The 18,934-nt window shown below is 33.6% G+C and overlaps 1 pseudogene; it reads right to left on the bottom strand.

Annotated features, from left to right (window-relative positions):
* Positions 1-3,780: 3,780 nt before the first annotated feature.
* LOC120206337 lies at positions 3,781-9,341 on the bottom strand (annotated as a pseudogene).
* Between the last annotated feature and the right edge of the window lie 9,593 nt (positions 9,342-18,934).

Genomic DNA, 18,934 nt, shown 5'->3' with positions numbered 1-18,934 from the left:
TCAGATGTCGTACCATCAAGTTCAATAGGAAGACATTCATCAACAACTACTTATGATCTCAACCCACATGGCTTCACCAATAATCCATATGGCAACATATCTTCTACTTCAAGTGGCAGACATTCATCTGCCAATGTTTTCGACTTACATATGGAAATGCCATCAAGATGACAGTCTGTTCACATCCACATGATACAATGGCCTCAAGCTCAAGGGGAGGACACGCAAGCGAGAACTTATTTGACCTCAATATTAGATTATCGGAGGAACCCTCATCTTCACCAGAAGAACCTCTTAGGGAGCCAGGTGCTGAAACGAGATTATTCATTGAACCTGAATCGCCACAGTTTAACGTACATTATGATGATGATAAGGATGACATTCCGAGCCATACAACACCAACCAAACTTCCTACACATATGTATGGGGCTGATTATGATGCAATGTACGAGCCTGAATTTTCGGATCTCTCTGATGTTGGCAACTATGGACTTCAGTCATCAGTCAATGACGGTGATTTACATATTGGAATGGAGTTCGCATCGAAAGAGGAAGCAATGATAGCAATAAAAAGTTGCAATATTCGTAACTCAGTTCAGTCTCGAGTTGATCGATCTACCACGGAGAAATATGTCTGCTACTGCGTCCAACGTGACAACGAATGTCAATGGATGGTATGTGTATCAAAGAGGAAGAGGAAGAACAACTTATGGGAACTAACCAGATACAACGGTCCTCATACGTGTTGTTCAAGAGGTATAAACCAGGATCATCCCAACTTGGACTCCAACATTTTTTGCCAATAAATCATGCCCATTGTGAAGCAAAGCTCTCATATAGCTATTGCAGTGTTGATTTCTGCTATACAGCCACAATATGGGTACACCGTCTCCTATAAAAAAAACTTGGTTGGCAAAACAGAATGTCATTTGCAAACTTCATAGCGAATAAGATTCCTCTTACAACGAGCTGCCTAGTTGGTTTCATGTTGTGTAAAGACTCAATCCCGAGACAATTGTTGAGTTCAAAACTCAACATCATTACGTGAATGATTGAGTGGTTTGCGATCGCTGCCAATTCTACCGTGTCTTTTGGACTTACCCTCAGTGTATTAATGTAGCAAGTACTGTAAACCAGTTGTCCAAATTGATGATACTTTCTTGTATGGAAAATATAAGCAAGTTTTATTATTGGATGTGGTCCAAGATGGAAACCGCAATATTTTTCCTGTTGTGTTTGCCCTCGTTCAAGCAGAAGACACTAAGTCTTGGGTTTTTTTCCTTAAAAATTTACGTTTACAAGTTGTCACCAGGGAACGAGTATGCATTATTTCAGATCGGGGAGCCGTGATAAAAGCAGCAATGGACTCTTGGGTACAATGTATAGACTTCTACATGTTCAACATCGTTATTGTGTTCATCATATTGCTGCAAACTATTACGGAAAATACAAGAAGAACGATGAACGTCAGTTAGTCGTGCGGATGGGTATGTTACTTTTTCCCAATTTTTCTATCATTTTCGTATTACGTATTTATACTTCATATTAATTATTACATATTCCTAATGGCTTAGGTTACGAACTCTTACCTCAAAGGTTTGAGTCTATGTTACAAGAGTTGTTTGGCAAAAATAAGAAGGGGTGCGAGTACGTTATGGACATCAACAAAGAAATGTGGACAAATGCGTATAACGGGGGTATCTCTATGGTCATATGACAACCAACTTGGTCGAAGCAATAAATTCAACCTTAAAGGGGGCGTCATTTACCAGTCACGGCATTGGTCAAAATGACTTATTTTCGTTTGGGGTCAACTCTTTGCAAAGCTTGGTGGACAAGCTCTTACTTGGATGCAAAACGACCATATTTACCACCCAAGACTAGTAGCTGATTTACAGAAAAAAGTGGTTGCATCAAATGGGATGTTGGTTACAAATTTTTCTTGTACCCGTGAATTGTTTCGTGTAACCGAAATGCCACGTCCGCTACAAGAGATTGAAGCTAACTCTTTCAGAGTTAATCTGCAAGAGAGGTGGTGCGATTGTGGTTTCTTTCAAGCACTCAAATATCCATGCTCTCATGTCATTGCAGCTTGCTCACATTCCCATTTGTACTATAAAAATTATGTTGATCCCGTATACCAACTTTCACAAGTATTCAAGGTATATGAATTTGAGTTTCCGCCCGTAGGTAACGAAAGAGACCCAGATGAGATTCAAACTTGGCTTACAATTGTACTAGATCCATTGCTATCGAGGAACTCAGGTCGTCCAAAATCTACTAGAATACATTGTGATATGAATATTCGGGAGAAGTCAACAGAACAAAAACGATGTGGGCATTGTAGAAACATCGGTCACATTAGAAAAAAATGTCCAGCTCTGTTATCATTACATAACCGTTAACCCTTATATAATTAATATTCTATTTAAATGAATGTTTTTGTTTCCAATATTTAAATGTAATTGCATTTTCTATAATTTCCCAATGTATGTACACCTAAAAAAAATTATTTTTTTTAAATTTTTTTTAAATTATTTTATGATATTTATTTAATATAATAATTAATATTATTTATTATAAAAAATTAATTATTAATTTTAAAATATTATAATAATTCCACCTTCTATGTAGAGAAAAAATATTAAATTAAACAAATTAAAAGTTATAAAAAATTATGCATACGATGACACATTTCATGTTCTGATTGGAGGATCAAATTTATTAAATTAAATTAAAATTAAGACTAAATTGATAAAATATGTGAATATTGAAGATTAAATGTGTAATTATACTAATTTTATTAACTGATGCATCAATATTTTTGTTAAATATTGATAACAGATGACTAGATTGATAACATTTAAGTGATAAAATTAATAGATAAAATAATAGATATAATCATATGTAATATATAATTTCATACATTTTTCCTACAACTACAATAAGATCAAAGTTGGTTTTCATCTATTGTTCCATCCGATTAATGTCGCGTGGAATGGGTGAAAGTCTCTGAAACATATAACACTAAAACACTAAAACCTAAATTCACTCCACCTTTAACACACATTTAAAAAATACATTCGATAATTCTTAAATTATGACCGACACTTTACATAATATATTACTAATTTATAATAAAATAAAAATAAAATCTTTATTATTAAAAAAATATCAGCGTGACATCCGACTCAGCAGAACCCATGTAAAGCGCATCCCGGGGATGCACCTTACATGCGTGGCATCCCAGTCAGCACTCAGATAAAACACGACCCCGGGGATGCGCCTTTGTGCCACCTCAACCGAAAGATGCTACTTCGAGAAATATTAATCAAAGGATGTTAAAAAAAGGGAAATTTCGACGAAAATGGGTCATTTTAATCAAATCCCCTACAACTTCTCTTTTTCATCTTTGGAGAAATAACCAACCTACCCTTCCAACAACAACCATTTTATGGATTTAATTAAGTTTTACTATTTCTTGGTACGAACTTCATTTCTAGCTGTTTTTAAAGTCCTATGTAGCTTCTGCAAATTCGGTACAGAATTTACATCAAGAAAATGGAAGGCAATCATGTGATGTTAAAGAGATTTTAATGTGTTAAGGCTTGATTCTATAATACACTCCTAACTTGTTGTACTAATTTTATGTAGGTTCCTGCCAAAAAAAATATATGCTGGTCTTTAAATTTTAAAATATTCTGATTATCTTTAATATTATAGTGATTACATGTAGCGACAGACACATGATTGCATCAATTAATGACAAATTGTTAATGGACATGAATGGTGTATAACATAAAAAAAGGATTATACGATTCGAAAAATTATCAAAGATTAAAGATTTATTGTACCATTTGCATTCATCTCAGGTTGATGATTTGCGACATTGGAAAATTCTATGTAGGGATACATTTTTCCCAACACGAAAATGTAGCAAAACTAACACAAGAATTCTATATCCAACAGCCATGAGGAACAACACCAGTAAATTCTCCCACTTGGAGTTGCTGCTTTGAGAGATGTCATAAGCACTATGGATTGCCTGAAACCCCGGTATCGTCCTCACCTGCCCGACGGCAAAATTGGCCCCGAGGTACTCGTTCTCCAAAATCCCCTATGATCAAAACATCAATGATCCATTCAGCAATGATAAAATTCCCTCACCAATACAAATATGGTTTGTATTTTGTAGTAAGGAATAGATGCACACAAACCTGGATTGAAAAAGTGTGGAAAGCAATATATGATAATGGATACTTCCAGACAGGTCTAGGCAACTCGTTTCGGATTCTCAAATAGCCTGCGGCAAGCATCATTACCACCTGAAACATGTATTTTGGTCTTAAGACTGGCAAAGGCTAGGTTAAAGATAAAGATTGGAATGGAAAATAATTTTAAGAATGTAAAAGAATGGGGAGTAAATAAGTGATAACTTACATGTATGGTTACAAGTGTCAAGACATTCCAGAAAATATTTTGCCACAAAGAAATAACAGTCAGCAGCAATCCTTCATTGACAAAGAGGCACATGAAGAAATTCAGCACAAAGTACATCAGCAAGCTGAATTCGCACGCAATCCTTTTAAGAAATAGAACACAAGACTCGATGACATGGCGATGAGGAACAGGAATGGAATGCTGGAGAGAAGTTGCCCGAACAAAAAGACTAAAGCTCCTGAATGCTGGTTCGACTCCTCGCTGGCATATATCTGCAAAATAGAAAAAGCACTAATCATGCAACTTTTATCAATCAAATCGAAATTCAGAACAAAAGCTGTCTTATTTTTCAGTTAAGATGGGAAATGAGTGGATTTCAAATTGGGTACCTCCTTTTAGCTAAAAGAAAAGGTACCACAGACAGGTAGGATCACCTTGATTTCTTTCAGTAGTGAAGGAACTCCAGCAATGCTCAAAAGTGAAGTAAACGAAACAAATATGAAAATTGCAGTGACTCTTTTCTGTGATGAGAGAAAAGGATAAAAGTTAGAAAGATACACGTACTACACGAGTCAATCAATTATTCAGAAAAAAAAAAGTTGAACTACAGAAGCAGGATAGTCAAGAACTTGGGCCATGCATCCAAAATTAAAGAGGTACATTTTACCAACAATGATGAATTATAGAATAATGTGTTAGTCAAATTACTTCTATTTGTTTATCACAACAATGTGTTATAACATAATGTGTTGCAAGCATCCCCACGAAATGCATTTATTGGACCATTCCGTCATTAACTAGATGAATTGAATGTTGAAGCAAAAAGGTTTAAATGGTATTTTAGTCTCTGAAGTAGTACTTCATTGTCGTTCCCTTTGGTACCTGAAGAATTTTTTGGCTCAGTTTAGCCCCTGAACTTTCCAACCACAGTGCATGTTACCCAAGCCCATTTTTTAGTTACAAAAAAAAAAATTCATGTGACACTCTAGGACCATGCCACATAATATATGTTACATTTGAAAAACTTCAAGAGATTTCATAAAAGAAGTCGGAAGATTCCATATGGATTTTTTTGTAACAGAAAAACAGACGAGGTATTGTGCATAATAGTTGGAAAGTACAGAACCCAAAAATTCTTCTAGTATCAAAGTGATAATGAGGTACAACTTCAGAGGCCAAAAAACCATTTAACCCAAGAAAAAAATAAAATTCCGTACTATACCAATGACAGTTTTTAAATTTAAGTTACTTGAGAAAAGTTCACAAAAGTAAGCTAGTAGAAGTATATCTTTGCAGCTCAAAACCATAGGAGACTTACAATAAAAGGACATTAACGAATGCTATGACATGACAAACCATCTATAGAAGTCATAAAAATAAGACAATATTCTACAGAAAATAAACAACATACAGCTTTAATAAATATAGATGTTTGCATCACATTGGTATAAATGCTTATCAAACAAGTTTAGGTCAAATTAAGTCAGATTCACCTAAACATAAGAGAAGACATATTTTGACTTGAGCACAAATGGTTGTACTCACCACAACTGAAGACAGAGAATTCCCCAAGCCCGAAAATACTGTTCCAATACACAGTGTAAGGAGCATATAAAGAATAAGCCGAAGCCAGTAGTATTTCCACTCCTTTGACATAATTAACAATGATCTCCAAGTCAAAACTGCAATTCGTGTGGCATTGCTAGTCTTTCCCTTGCTTTTGAGAAGAGGACCTTCCTGTGGAATGCAACAAAGTGAAAAGATTAAAAGGTGTGACTTATAGCCACCATAAGGCTCCAGGAAATCATGCAATAAAAATGCTTAACATACGGTGTAAATAGATGTCAGCCAGCAAGACTCCATCAATCACTTACCTTAGCTCATTCTAACTTTTAAACTATTGATTGAACCTCGGGCTTAACCCAAATGGCTCACCCATCTCCATTAGGTGAATCCCCACAAGGCTTGGGTTCAATCCCCAGCACTTGCAGATTCCCCTTTCCTAATTTCCCCTAGGCCTTGGCATCCTTTGTACCAAAAACAACTATTGCTAGTTGTGTATAGTAAAACTGTAAGGATTTGGGGCACAATTAGATTAGAATCTAACACATGCCCCAAATAAGAGCCAGTTATACATGATGACACATAATTAAAGCTTCCTAGTATCCTATTAGTAAAAGCCACGAAATGATAAATGGTTATGGTTCAAGGCAAACAAGAATACATATTGTACCCTCTCTGTGAGTCTCAGTATCATAGTTTCAACCGCAGCTGCATCAGCTGATGATTTATATGTTGCCTCAAGAGTACGAATTGCAACAGCAGTATCCATGTTCACAGATGAGAAGTCCCCATTGGCATCCTGTTACAACGTACCAGCTCACACAAATTAAGTTCTCAAGTAGCAACAATAAAGACTAGAAGTCATTATTCAAGTGTGAAACAATTATAAAAACAGGAACAGTTTGCTCAATACTAAATAATATAGAACACCATACAAGTATTTCTAAACCTCTTAATTTACCGTCAAGCCAAACCATCCAATAGCTTTTGAGATCTGACTGAAAAGTTCTATAGATTCTATTCTTATTCTTATACGTTGGGGGTTTTACTTGTTCTCGTAAGTACCATTGAGGTTTTGAACTATATTATACTTGATAAGAATCATTGAATACCTGCCAATTTTTGCACATTGCAATGATCCTGTCAAAATCTGTATTTATGGCACGCAGAAAGTGATCGGAAGGACTTTGCATAATTGGGCAAGGGAATCCAGCATTTGAGAAGTGCTTCATCAAGAAAAGGGAGATAAATTAGAATAATAAGGAAAGTTTGTACTCTTCAATCCACATTACAGGAACCAAGTGCATATATGAAAGAGTCTTTAGATGACCTTCCTTTTCTTCCATATCAACTAAATAGAAAATGAAAACAAAGAAAGAGATAAAAAATAATTATACTCATGTTTACCTGCAAGCAAGCTAATGTTTCCCCAAAAAACAGGGTGTTCCCATTTGAGAGCAGACAAATACGATCAAAGAGGCCAAAAACTTCTGTACTGCTCTGGTAAATGGTGAAAATAAGAGTGCATCCCGTGCTTGCAAGTTTCTTTAGTGTTACCATCATCAAAAGGGCAGAGACACTGAAAAATAAATAAAATATTAAAATTTAGTAACATCATAAATGATCTTGATTCAATGGAAAGTAGATGGCACACCAATCATACAACCAGCAGTGTAAAGAATGCAAGGGAAACGGAACAAATAACAGTAAAACATTTCTAAGAATTAAATTAAGGAGAATAAATGAAAAATTATACCTGTCGAGATGATAAAGAGGCTCATCTATGAATAAGTTACGAGGTCTCATCACAAGTTCCCGAGCAATACTAACACGCCTTCTTTCACCCCTAGCAAGGCCTTTCATATAGCAGTGGCTGCCAATCAGTTTGTTTGCATAATCACCCAAGGACATGGCTTGGATGGCTTCCTCTACCACACTCTTTTTCTGACAGAAAAAACCAGGAAGTTGGAGCAAAATGAGTAGTATAGATACTCCCGGACTGTGAGTGAACCAATTAGAGTAGTTTCCCTGTCAACAAATCCCTGCAAATTGGATGTTTCAAAGTAAAAAGAATTAAACAACCTTGAATGGAATGCTTCCTTGCAATTTCTGTTCCAACTAAAATAGAATCAAAGTTGAAAGGGGCAAAAATCAAATATCAGTTTTAAAAAAGGGATTTCATAGAAACCCTGATGCTTGCTAATTGGAAGCCTAAAAGGATTCACATAATGAAGCAAGTGAAAGGAAAAAAAAGGATCTATGTGCTGCATAAGATGATTGCTCATCAGAGATTTTCCTATAGTCTATGATCCAAAACAGGAATGAGATTTGTGCTGACAATTTCAAGTATAATTCCAAAAGAACAAATCCAAAAGGTTTCATGCGAGAAAATGTAATATATATATCATTTTGGACAAAAATGACCAAAAGTAATCACTTTCAGAGGAAAGAATCACTCTGTCAAGATAAATAAAAGTAACATCCAGTAATTTCACCCTCAATGAAAATGTAACTGAAACTCACATATGAACCATAAAGCAAGCTTGTTTTCGCCCCAGTAATGAATACTTCACCATACATTTTAGCCGAAGGATGTAATCTTCCTATATTCAAGAAAGAAAAAAATTCAGTCCTAAAAATATGAAATTAAACAACAGAAAAGCATAAAAGGATTTCTTGTTAGTTAAGTAGCGAATATAAGTGTCATGCTAAAAGACCTGCTATAGCCCTCAGTAACGTAGACTTCCCAGATTTTGCAGGACCCATGATTACTGTCATTGTGCCAGGTAATGCGTAACCATTGGAACTCTTGACAACCTTAACAGAATATTTCCTTTTTCCCTAGATAGTAACAGCCAATTCTTTCCACACAACTGACGCACCAGCAGTTTTTCTAACAACACCTCCACCTTCTGGCTGTGGTGGTGATGGCAAGGACCCACTATTGAGTTTCGAGAGAGATGGTGAGACTGGCGTATTTGCGGCATTGATAGAGTCACTTCCTTCCTCCACCCTGACATCAATATCCGTATCTTCCCACTCGGGTGAATCCTCAAATGAGATAGGTTGTTGGTGAGAACCAGGTTTACGCAGATAAAAAAAATTACTTGAGGGCACCCTACTTGCTGGACTACTTGCTGAAGAGGAAGAAGACCTATAATTGTCTGACTGAGACTGTATTTCTTCCATTTATAACTCCTGATTTCTAAACCTTCAAAATCAACAGCACTGGAAAATTATTTGGGAAGCTTCCTAGCACACCACTTAATAATTCAGGGATGCATGATTGTTGTACCATCCACACTTTAGATGCTTACGCAATTCTAATTAAAACATCGTGTCACATGTTAAACAAAAACAACTATTAAGCAATGATTCTGGAATTTGTACCAAGGTACTGTAGGAAATCGAATTTAATTTTCCTTGTAAAAGAAGGTATTTGAGTTTGAAAACCACAGGCTGTATTCAATACGAGGAATTAATTAAACAAAATATAGTTCATCATTTCAACCAAAATCAAGAGAAGCTCAACTTCCCAGGAGATAATAGATAAAATTCAACACCATCAATGGAGCACAAAATAAATAAATAAATAATTCAGAAAATCAATAGCTCAATATCACTATAACCCACTAATCTTACATGAATATAACATGTTTGCCAGCATACCAGAACAAAATACTAATCGAATTGAGCTCCCCCGACCACATATCATCTGTCAGCTTGATACAACTAAAACTTCCCAACATTCCATTTCATAACCAAAACAAAAATAATGCGGTGAAATACTCCAAAAACGAAAACTTCATGAAGAAGCATGAACAGAGTAATAAAGAAAACGGAAACCACTATGTCTTTGTACCAAGAGCAAATTATTGAACTAACCAGTAACTCGCTCAGCTCAACATGCTGAGTTACATATAACCAACAAACACACAACCCCAAACCTTGAAGTGTCGGCCTTCTCTTAGTATGCAAGTACCAAATATAATACAAAACAAAATAACTAGTAATAATGATAATAAGCAAGAGATAAAAGAAGTGAGTTAGAGACAAACCTGGATCTGAGTAGGAAAGAAGAAGCTCAATGGGAGGGAGAGAGAGAAAAAGAGATGAATGCGAAAGAAGAGTGTGGTAACCAGTGAATCACTGAGCTAAAGGAAACCAAAAAAACGACTCTAAAAACTCGGTAAATGTTCCCGGATTACTTGACCCGCTTTTGTCGGGTTTCTTTTTTATACTATTGCTTTGTTTCATTGATGGCATCTGTATGTCTACTCAGCGCACTTGACTGAATTCTTTATGCATAGACAAATATAGCGTTAATTGCAGAAATAGCCCCTAATTTCTGATCCACATTTTAATTTGATTCTTTAGAATATCAAGATTCTTTCACTCGTGTCGTTCCTTCAGCCTAATGTTAGATTAGATGTTAAGTGTCAAATTTTAAATACGAGCATATTTATCACGTCAAGTTTTAATTATATATGTGACATGTATAAATGTATTTAAAATTTTGAACTATATGCTTTAAAAATATTCAACATCATATATGTGCTAGCATTTGATGTCCAATTTGATAGTTTAGATTGATTGATATAATATTAATAATTTAGAGACGAGTAAAGTACATTAGATAGAGGTCATTAAATCATGTTCAAATGATTGTTATGGTCATCGAACTTTTAAAAGTTATAAAATAATTCTATAATAGTTATAAAAACTTGATAACTTTAATGACTATTCTATAATAGTTTGCTAAAATTTAATGATTATTTTATAATAATTTGATAAATTTAATCGTAATTTTATAACTTTTGAAACTTCAATGATCAAAATGATCATTTTATCATAGTTTAGGGACCTCTTACATATTTTACCCTTTAAATTTAATTAGAATGTTTTCAAATTTTTGGACTAATTTATAACATATGCCATAGTATAAGAACTTTCAATGTAATTAATTTATCTATCTTTATATATAGTGGTTCTTTTATTAGTATATAGCGTTTTTTAAGACATATAAAGTTTTAGTGGTATCTTTTTCTTTTTGTAAGGGTCTCTTTAAATTTATATTCTTAGGAAGAAAATGATGATGTTTACTTCATTTATTGGATTTAAGTGATTGTTATTATCTTTTAAGGTTTTAGATTCGAACACCGTGTATGTACAAATATAAACGTTCATTGTCAAATGATTAAGTATTTAAACAAATACTACATTTACATTCACCCTAAAATTATCCATAATAATAATAGCATGATTTATTCTACTTTTATTTTTTATTTATTTTTAAATTGGAAATATATATACAAAATTAGATATGTAACAATTCTGAGGATTTAAGAAATTCTCAATATTGCTCAAATGTCAAAATAAGTTCATCAAAGTAGGCTAATATAAATTGAAATGCCAAACCCTAGATTGATTTAATCTACAAAATGCTATATTGCCTAGTTGGAAAAAAAATTGGAAACTTTTGAAAGAAACTGCGTCCACAATATTTCCCACTCTTCTATTTTGTTGTCTTCCATTTCAATCATTTGAGAAATTTGCTTTCCCCTTTTCCTTTTAGTAGCTCTATTTTTTTAATAATTTATAGGTAATATTATCTTAGTTTATTCTGAAAGTATATATACCTAGACTTACTCATGGGCCAAACCTAGTCACAAATTAGTTAAACGTATATATTTTTGGACATAAACTTAGCCCAATTTAACATAGTTTAACAACCCATTTTCATTATCCATATATTATAGGGTTTTCAAACAAAAGTTTTACTTTTAATATTCATATATATTTTATTATTAAATTAAAATAAAATGATTTTATTAATAAACTTAGTTTTGAGCCGGATTGAATTGATCTATTTTTATCTAAATACGATCCAGATCAGTAACATCCTAAATTTTGGACTAAATTTAAATTTTTGAAAATTTGGTATTGGATTTTAAAAGTTTTGAAAGTTTAGAGACTAAAGGTGTAATTTTCCCAATTTCTAAGGTAGGTCGAACCCCCTTCTTCTATCTTTTCTTCCTTTTCTTCCGGCCGTTACTATCACTTTCTCTCGCTCTCTCTCCATCGTTTTTGCTTTTTCTTTGATTCGTCACTAACCATGTGGTGGTGTACACCACCTCCTACATCATTGTATTCATCTCGTCGAACCCGTTTTTCCGATGTCATTGGATTGTCGTTCTCTATTGTCATTTGCAACCAGTGACGATTCGAATATTCGAGTTTTGTGAAAACCCCATCTTCGTCGATATTTTCGGGACGACGAAGTTTGTGATCACGTGTCTTCGCATCGCTCTCCGATAGATTTCGACCACGCTCTCTCGGCTCATTTTGATTCCACTAGCTTGTCTTGAGATACACGTTATCATTCCGCAGGACCTAATACGAGAAGCATAATGCTTAGCTAGTAGTGTTTAGCTGTTATAGGTGTGTTTTTTTACCTAAATGATAACTTTTATAAATTTATGTTGTTATATGGTATGATATTAATTGTAAGCATGATTGTATTCTGATTATGATGATCTCGGATATGTTTGATTTATGATTGCAGTTGTATCATTTTTGAACTGTATACTGGTGCACACATGATTCTGCATGTGATTATATCCCCTCCTGATTCTGCATGAGATTAAATCTTTGTTCTGTTTTTGTTTGGGATCCTCTTTGGAGGGTTATATCCCCTATTTTGATTTCTGATTCTGCTTGAGATCCTTTATGAGGCAATATCCCCATTCTGATTCTAACTGAGATCCTCTACGTAGGGCATCCCTATCCTGATATTTTGTATTCTGATTTGAGCACCTTTTGTAAGGTATCATTCATATTCTGTTTTATCCATGGCGAAAGGTAAAGTTGCATGAATTTTTCTGTTTTGATAATATACTTGGAATGATCAATTGGATTGCTGATACTTGTATTATAATTTGCATTTTATGAAATAACTAAATTGTTTATAGTTTATTGATGATATTTGTTTCACTTAAATGACACACTAAGCTCTATAGCTCACTTTTTAGTTTCTGTCTTTTCAGATCACTCAGACTTTTAGAATTTTTGGCTGGTATTTGGAGGATCGACTAATAGCATTATTCCTTATATATCATATGAATATTTTCAGACTATGTTCTTATTTTCATTACCATTTATACTATTAATATTATATTTGGGATTTTGGGATATTACATATTTTCTTATTTTGAACTTTATTCTTGGATTATACTTGGATTTAGCGACTCTTATTTCCGCTATGGATTCATATTGATTTTATGACAATACAATTTGTTATTTAAAACGTGTATGATTTGAATTGGTGTGATCTCCAATATTCGGTTGTAACGTCCAGACCGAGTTTTAGGGGTTTCAAGATCAGGTATAATGAGGCAACACGATCTAGACGACTGAGTGAGTCTCAAATTACGTTTTCAGGGATGAGTTGAAGGAGGGCTGGTGAGAGCAGTTTTCCTTTAAAAGTTTCAAAATTCTTATATATTTAGATATTTTCTATTAATAATTTATTTTGGTCCTTGAAATTTTATAAATTTATCTTTCTTCAAATTTTATAAGTTTAACCCAAACATAACATTATATGTCTATTCTTATTTATCACGGACAATCAGACACCCACCATACTATAACAATTTCCATAATTTTTTTGATAAAAAATACTAGTTTTATTAAAAATAGAAAATATTCAAATTACAATGAAGTTTTACAAATAAATGGTAAACTAAACACACAATAATGATATTTTCTTATAATCAATAACACAAGAAACTAACTACTTAAGATCACACAATGACCATATAAGAAAAAGGTTAAAAAAACTTAACCAAATAAACTCAAACAAAAAGTAAATACATGCAGATCGCATCGACAAACAAACCACAAAATGAGATCAAGCTATTAAAATATCACCGACAAACCGTAAATTAGAGTCGAGCGACGTGGCAATTCTATCCACCAACGTAAATCGCGTATCTAAATCCAATCTGAAGACCCAAAGAAGAGAAGATCAACATGATAACTATAAGCATCATTTTTGATAAGTCGGTGTGATATAAATTACAATTCTGAGAAAAAGAATAAAGAAAAATAACAGTCAAATGAAAAAAAAATAGTACCAAATAGTAGAGAAAAAATGTTATAAAAACATATGTAAACGTGTTATAAAAGTAGTGTTATTAAAAATAAAAAAAATATATAATATAATAAAATAAAATAATAATAATAAATACCAATGATCGACGAAAACATCAAGACTACTATGGTCGCTAATCATAATTTTTTTCTAAAAGAAGAAAGATTAACACCGATTAAAGTAAAAGAGTGAAATCTAAGAATTTTTCCTAAAGTTTTTTATATAATATTTTAAACCTCCACCGATCTACAATAAAAACCGTACATTTATACAATTAAAATAATTATTTTAATATAAATTGTCTAGTTTTCAATTGATGTAAATGTCAAGTAACCAAATATTTACTTGTGTGAAAATGATAGTAGTACCCATTTCGTAGTCATAACAAAAAGTCAAAAATCAGATAAAACAAAATAATGATGTATTTGTAATTAAAGAAAAAAGATGCCAGATATTTGTGAATTTAACACATATAGAAAACAATAAAATAAAATGTGATGAAAAAGAAAAACCTAACAAAAGATGTGGACCCTTATACATCAATTCACTTTGATATAATATATCCTTAATTTTTTTTGTTTAACATTAAAATTTAAACTCATAATCTTACTTCAGAAATCTAACACATTGTCTCATCATTGTCATAGATAGGGTGCACAAAAAATCCGAATATCCGATTTTACGAAAAAAATATCCGAAACCGGATTTGGGAAAAATCGGTTTTTTTTTAACCGGATCGGATTTTTTTAAACCGGTTATTTTAACCGGTTTGGAAAAAAAACTAGACCGGTTTTTTTACCGGATAAAAACTGGTTTGAAAAAAATCGGTTAAAAATCGGTTTTTATCCGGAAAAAAAAATCGGTCTGGGTTTAAAAAACTAACCGTTAATATAGCCGTTGGGGGGGTTTTGTGACCGTTTTTGACAGTTTTTTTCTTTAAAAATTACCATTTTACCACCCTAAACATGTATAAATAGGTTGGGGATGTATTTGGTTGATTACAACTTTCTCAAATCTTATTACACAACACCTAAACATCTCTCAAATCTTATTTTTATAATTTTTTGTTCATCATGAGTAACACGGCTGAATCTTCCGTCGGGGGAAACCTTGAAGTCGTGATAGTGATCGAACACACTCGAAACAAAGATATTTGGGATCACTACGATTTATGTGAGATGTCAAATGGCTCGAGGAGGGCGCGTTGTAAACTTTGTCTAAAGTTGCTTGCATCGGAAGGAAACACAACGTTGAAGAACCATTTGAAAAATCATGCAAGGCACTTCGCTCAAGATCGGATCCTAGTCAATCTAATCTTACACCGCAAGGTGGTGTTTTTGTTTACGACAACGAAAAATTACGAGAAGCGTTTACAAAGTTCGTGATTACAAAAGCATTGTCGTTCGACCACTTTGATGATGAAGATTTCACGACAACAATTCAACAACTAATGCAACCACGTTATACTCAAGTAAGTTGTACTACCCTTAGAAGAGATGCTATAAAAATGTGGCGTACGGCGAGGGAAAAAATGATTTTAAGATTCCAAGAACACCGTTATGGTGTGTCGCTTACATATGACGTTTGGAGTTCCCCTCATAATACCAGAAATTCTTTTTTAGCCGTTACGTCACATTGGTTAGATCAAGATAATTGGCAAATGATGAAAAGTACAATCGCGTTTGAATTATTCGACGAGCCGCATACCGGTGCTAATTTATTTACACTTTTAAAAAGGGTAATTTGTCTTTATAAATTAGAAAATAAAGGTTTTTCTATATCCTTTGATAATGCATCGAATAATACAAACGCGGTTCCAAGATTGAAAATATTACTTTCATCGATTTTAGACGGTGCGTTTTTTCATACCCGTTGCGTTGCACACATAATTAATTTATCCGTGCAAGCCGGTTTGGAGGTTATTGAGCCGATTAGATTAGAATTTAAAACAATGATAAAATCGGTTCTTTGTAACAACAACAAAAGACTAAATAATTATAAAAGATTTTGTAAGTCCGTTAATAAAAAAGCTTTGGGTCCTAATTTGGATTGTCCAACTCGTTGGAACTCAACTTGGATGATGATGCATACTTCCTTAAGGCAAAGGGAAACATTGCAAACATTTCACGATCGACTTTTCGAGAGGGGTCATGTCCCAAACATTTATCCGGATTCGAGTTGGGAAACTATAGCCAAAATAACCGATTTGCTTGGGGTTTTTAAAAATGCAACAACTTTTTTATCCGGTGTTTATTACCCTACTAGCCCGTTGGTTCTTAATCAAATATTCTTGTTGGCTACCCGACTAAATGACTTTGAATTTGAAACCGAAGTTTTTCAAGAAATTGGCTTTGCAATGAAGGAAAAACTTTTAAAATATTTTAAGGAGATTCCCCCCATTTTTACTTGTGCCCGCTTTAAACCCAACGTTAAATGTTGGCGGGGTTGAAACACTAATTGAACAAATTGCGTTTGCTTTTAATCTAACCGATGATGAACCCGACTTTGTCCAAAACCAAATAAATTATTTTAACAAATGTTTTCGAGACATGTTTGCAATTTATTTAACTAAATACAGATCAAGTAGTGTAATACACGATCAAATGAGAATGAGTGCGGAATCATCTAGTAGACGTCCAAGTAACATAAATTTGAATCTTTTTAACACTCTTGTAAATTCCCAATCCAAACGATCACGTACTACCACCCCAAGTAGCAAGTTGGGAAATTACATGTCATGCGATTTTCTATCAAAAATGACATTTTAAGAGTTTGAAAGTTTGGATATTTTGGCTTGGTGGAAAGAAAAGGAAGCACAATTTCCGATTCTAGCCGCCATGGCCCGTGATTTACTAACTGTCCAAGCTTCTACGGTAGCTTCGGAATCCGCTTTTTCTGTTAGTGGCAGGGTTATATCGCAACGGAGATCAAGACTAAGTCCCGAGTCGGTGGAAGTATGCATTTGTTTAAAGGATTATTTGGATGGAGCGGCTCGTAAGCAACATATCACCACCCTAGAAGATGCAATTGATGCCGATTTGGAAGCAAACTTACACATTGAAGAAGTCGAACTTGGAATATCCCCTCCAAACGAAGAAAGCGAAGATGTTGAAGAAGAGATGGCAATGTAGTTTATTTTTAAACTTTATTTCAATTATCGTAAACTTTGTTTCAATTATCGAACTTGAAGTTTTTAAGTATTTGAATTTATCGAACTTGGAAGTTTTTAAGTATTTGAATTTATCAAACTTAGAAGTATTTAAGTATTTCAATTATCGTAAACTTTGTTGCAATTGATGACAATGTAATTTTAATAATATTAAAATCGGTTTTTTTATAACCGGTTTTTTTAAAAAACCGGTTTTTTTAAAACCGAAACCGGTTACACCGGTTAGGATATCTGGCCCTCCAAACTGGTTAGAAACTGAACTGATATTTTATAAACCGGTTTTCTTTCTATGAAAAACCGGATCGAATAAAAACCGATCCGGATCGATTAAAATCCGACTTCTGTGCAACCCTAGTGATAGATCATGAACCACGGTTCGTAACTCATGCACACTTAGGAGCCCGAAGAGTTACTAAGCGACATGTCGGGACAAAAAAGCCCACCAAAGTCACACTTGTTGTCATCCGAAAGGCCCACCTTCGAGAGATTTAATTGATTAAGTAAATAGAAACCTAGTCGAATTAGGATCCAAGGATAAAATATAACACCTCAAATCCGGCTTAAAATTTCCAACAAGTTTGTGAGTGTCACATTCGACCGTAGGGATGATCCAAAATTTTTTAAATAACATAAACTATACAACACCCTAAACTCAATTGGACCTATTGTGTCACATTGGACCACTGAAGTCACTACTAAATTTTTTCCATTTAAATCATCATAAATCAAATCCATCAAGTTATAAAGCATTTTAAAATAAGTTTACATATTGGAGCTCCGTTTACAAGTTTATCAAAATAATCTCAAAATTTAAATTAATATTCACATACCAAATACGTATAAGAGCCTTATGGATACATATGTCCACTAAAGTACTCAATAATTGTACCTTGAAGAACGGATGTTGGAACCCTATGATGAGAATGCTCCACTAACGAATCAAGTTCACTAACCTACGAATAAATTATCATGAACTTCACAAACTTAATAGTATATCGCTAATAGAATGAACACATCATAAATATCATAAATATAAGTATGCTTCCAAAATATACAATGAGTAGTGAGTACATGCACGTTTTACAATACAAGGCACGACATGTCTCAATACAACATTATGAGTCTCATACTTTCTCTAGTTCGTAACGAAAGTCTAACTATGAACTATCATCAACTATTACCAACAAGGCAACATTATATTTCAATGTCACCAACATACTAGTATCTCTCGATCTCGTTTAGTATTAACAAGTATATATAAGTGATCTCATATATTCATATAGATCTCGTCACTAAGTTTGCAATAGTATAAAAATGAGTATTTATCATCTCACCATTAAAACCGAATAAGTATAATATCGGGTATCCGTATTATTTTCTCAATCGCCACTAAAACCGAATCAACGTAGTATTTGAATGCCACTATGACTATGTTTAGATACATCGAGTATTTATAATATGTCAATCATCATTAAGGTCACACAAGCAACTATGCTTACGCCACTAAGATCAACGTTTATATAATTAACGCCACTAAGGTCAACGTTTATATAATTAACGCCACTAAGGCCAATAATAAGACCTTTATGTCACCAAGGCCAATCATCAGG

Source organism: Hibiscus syriacus, unplaced genomic scaffold (genome assembly GCF_006381635.1).
Source record: "Hibiscus syriacus cultivar Baekdansim isolate YM2019G1 unplaced genomic scaffold, ASM638163v2 tig00013680_pilon, whole genome shotgun sequence".
In the NCBI taxonomy this organism is placed as follows: domain Eukaryota; kingdom Viridiplantae; phylum Streptophyta; class Magnoliopsida; order Malvales; family Malvaceae; genus Hibiscus; species Hibiscus syriacus.
The sequence above is the reverse complement of the archived record's forward strand: the minus strand, read 5'-3'. Positions and strand labels throughout refer to the sequence as shown.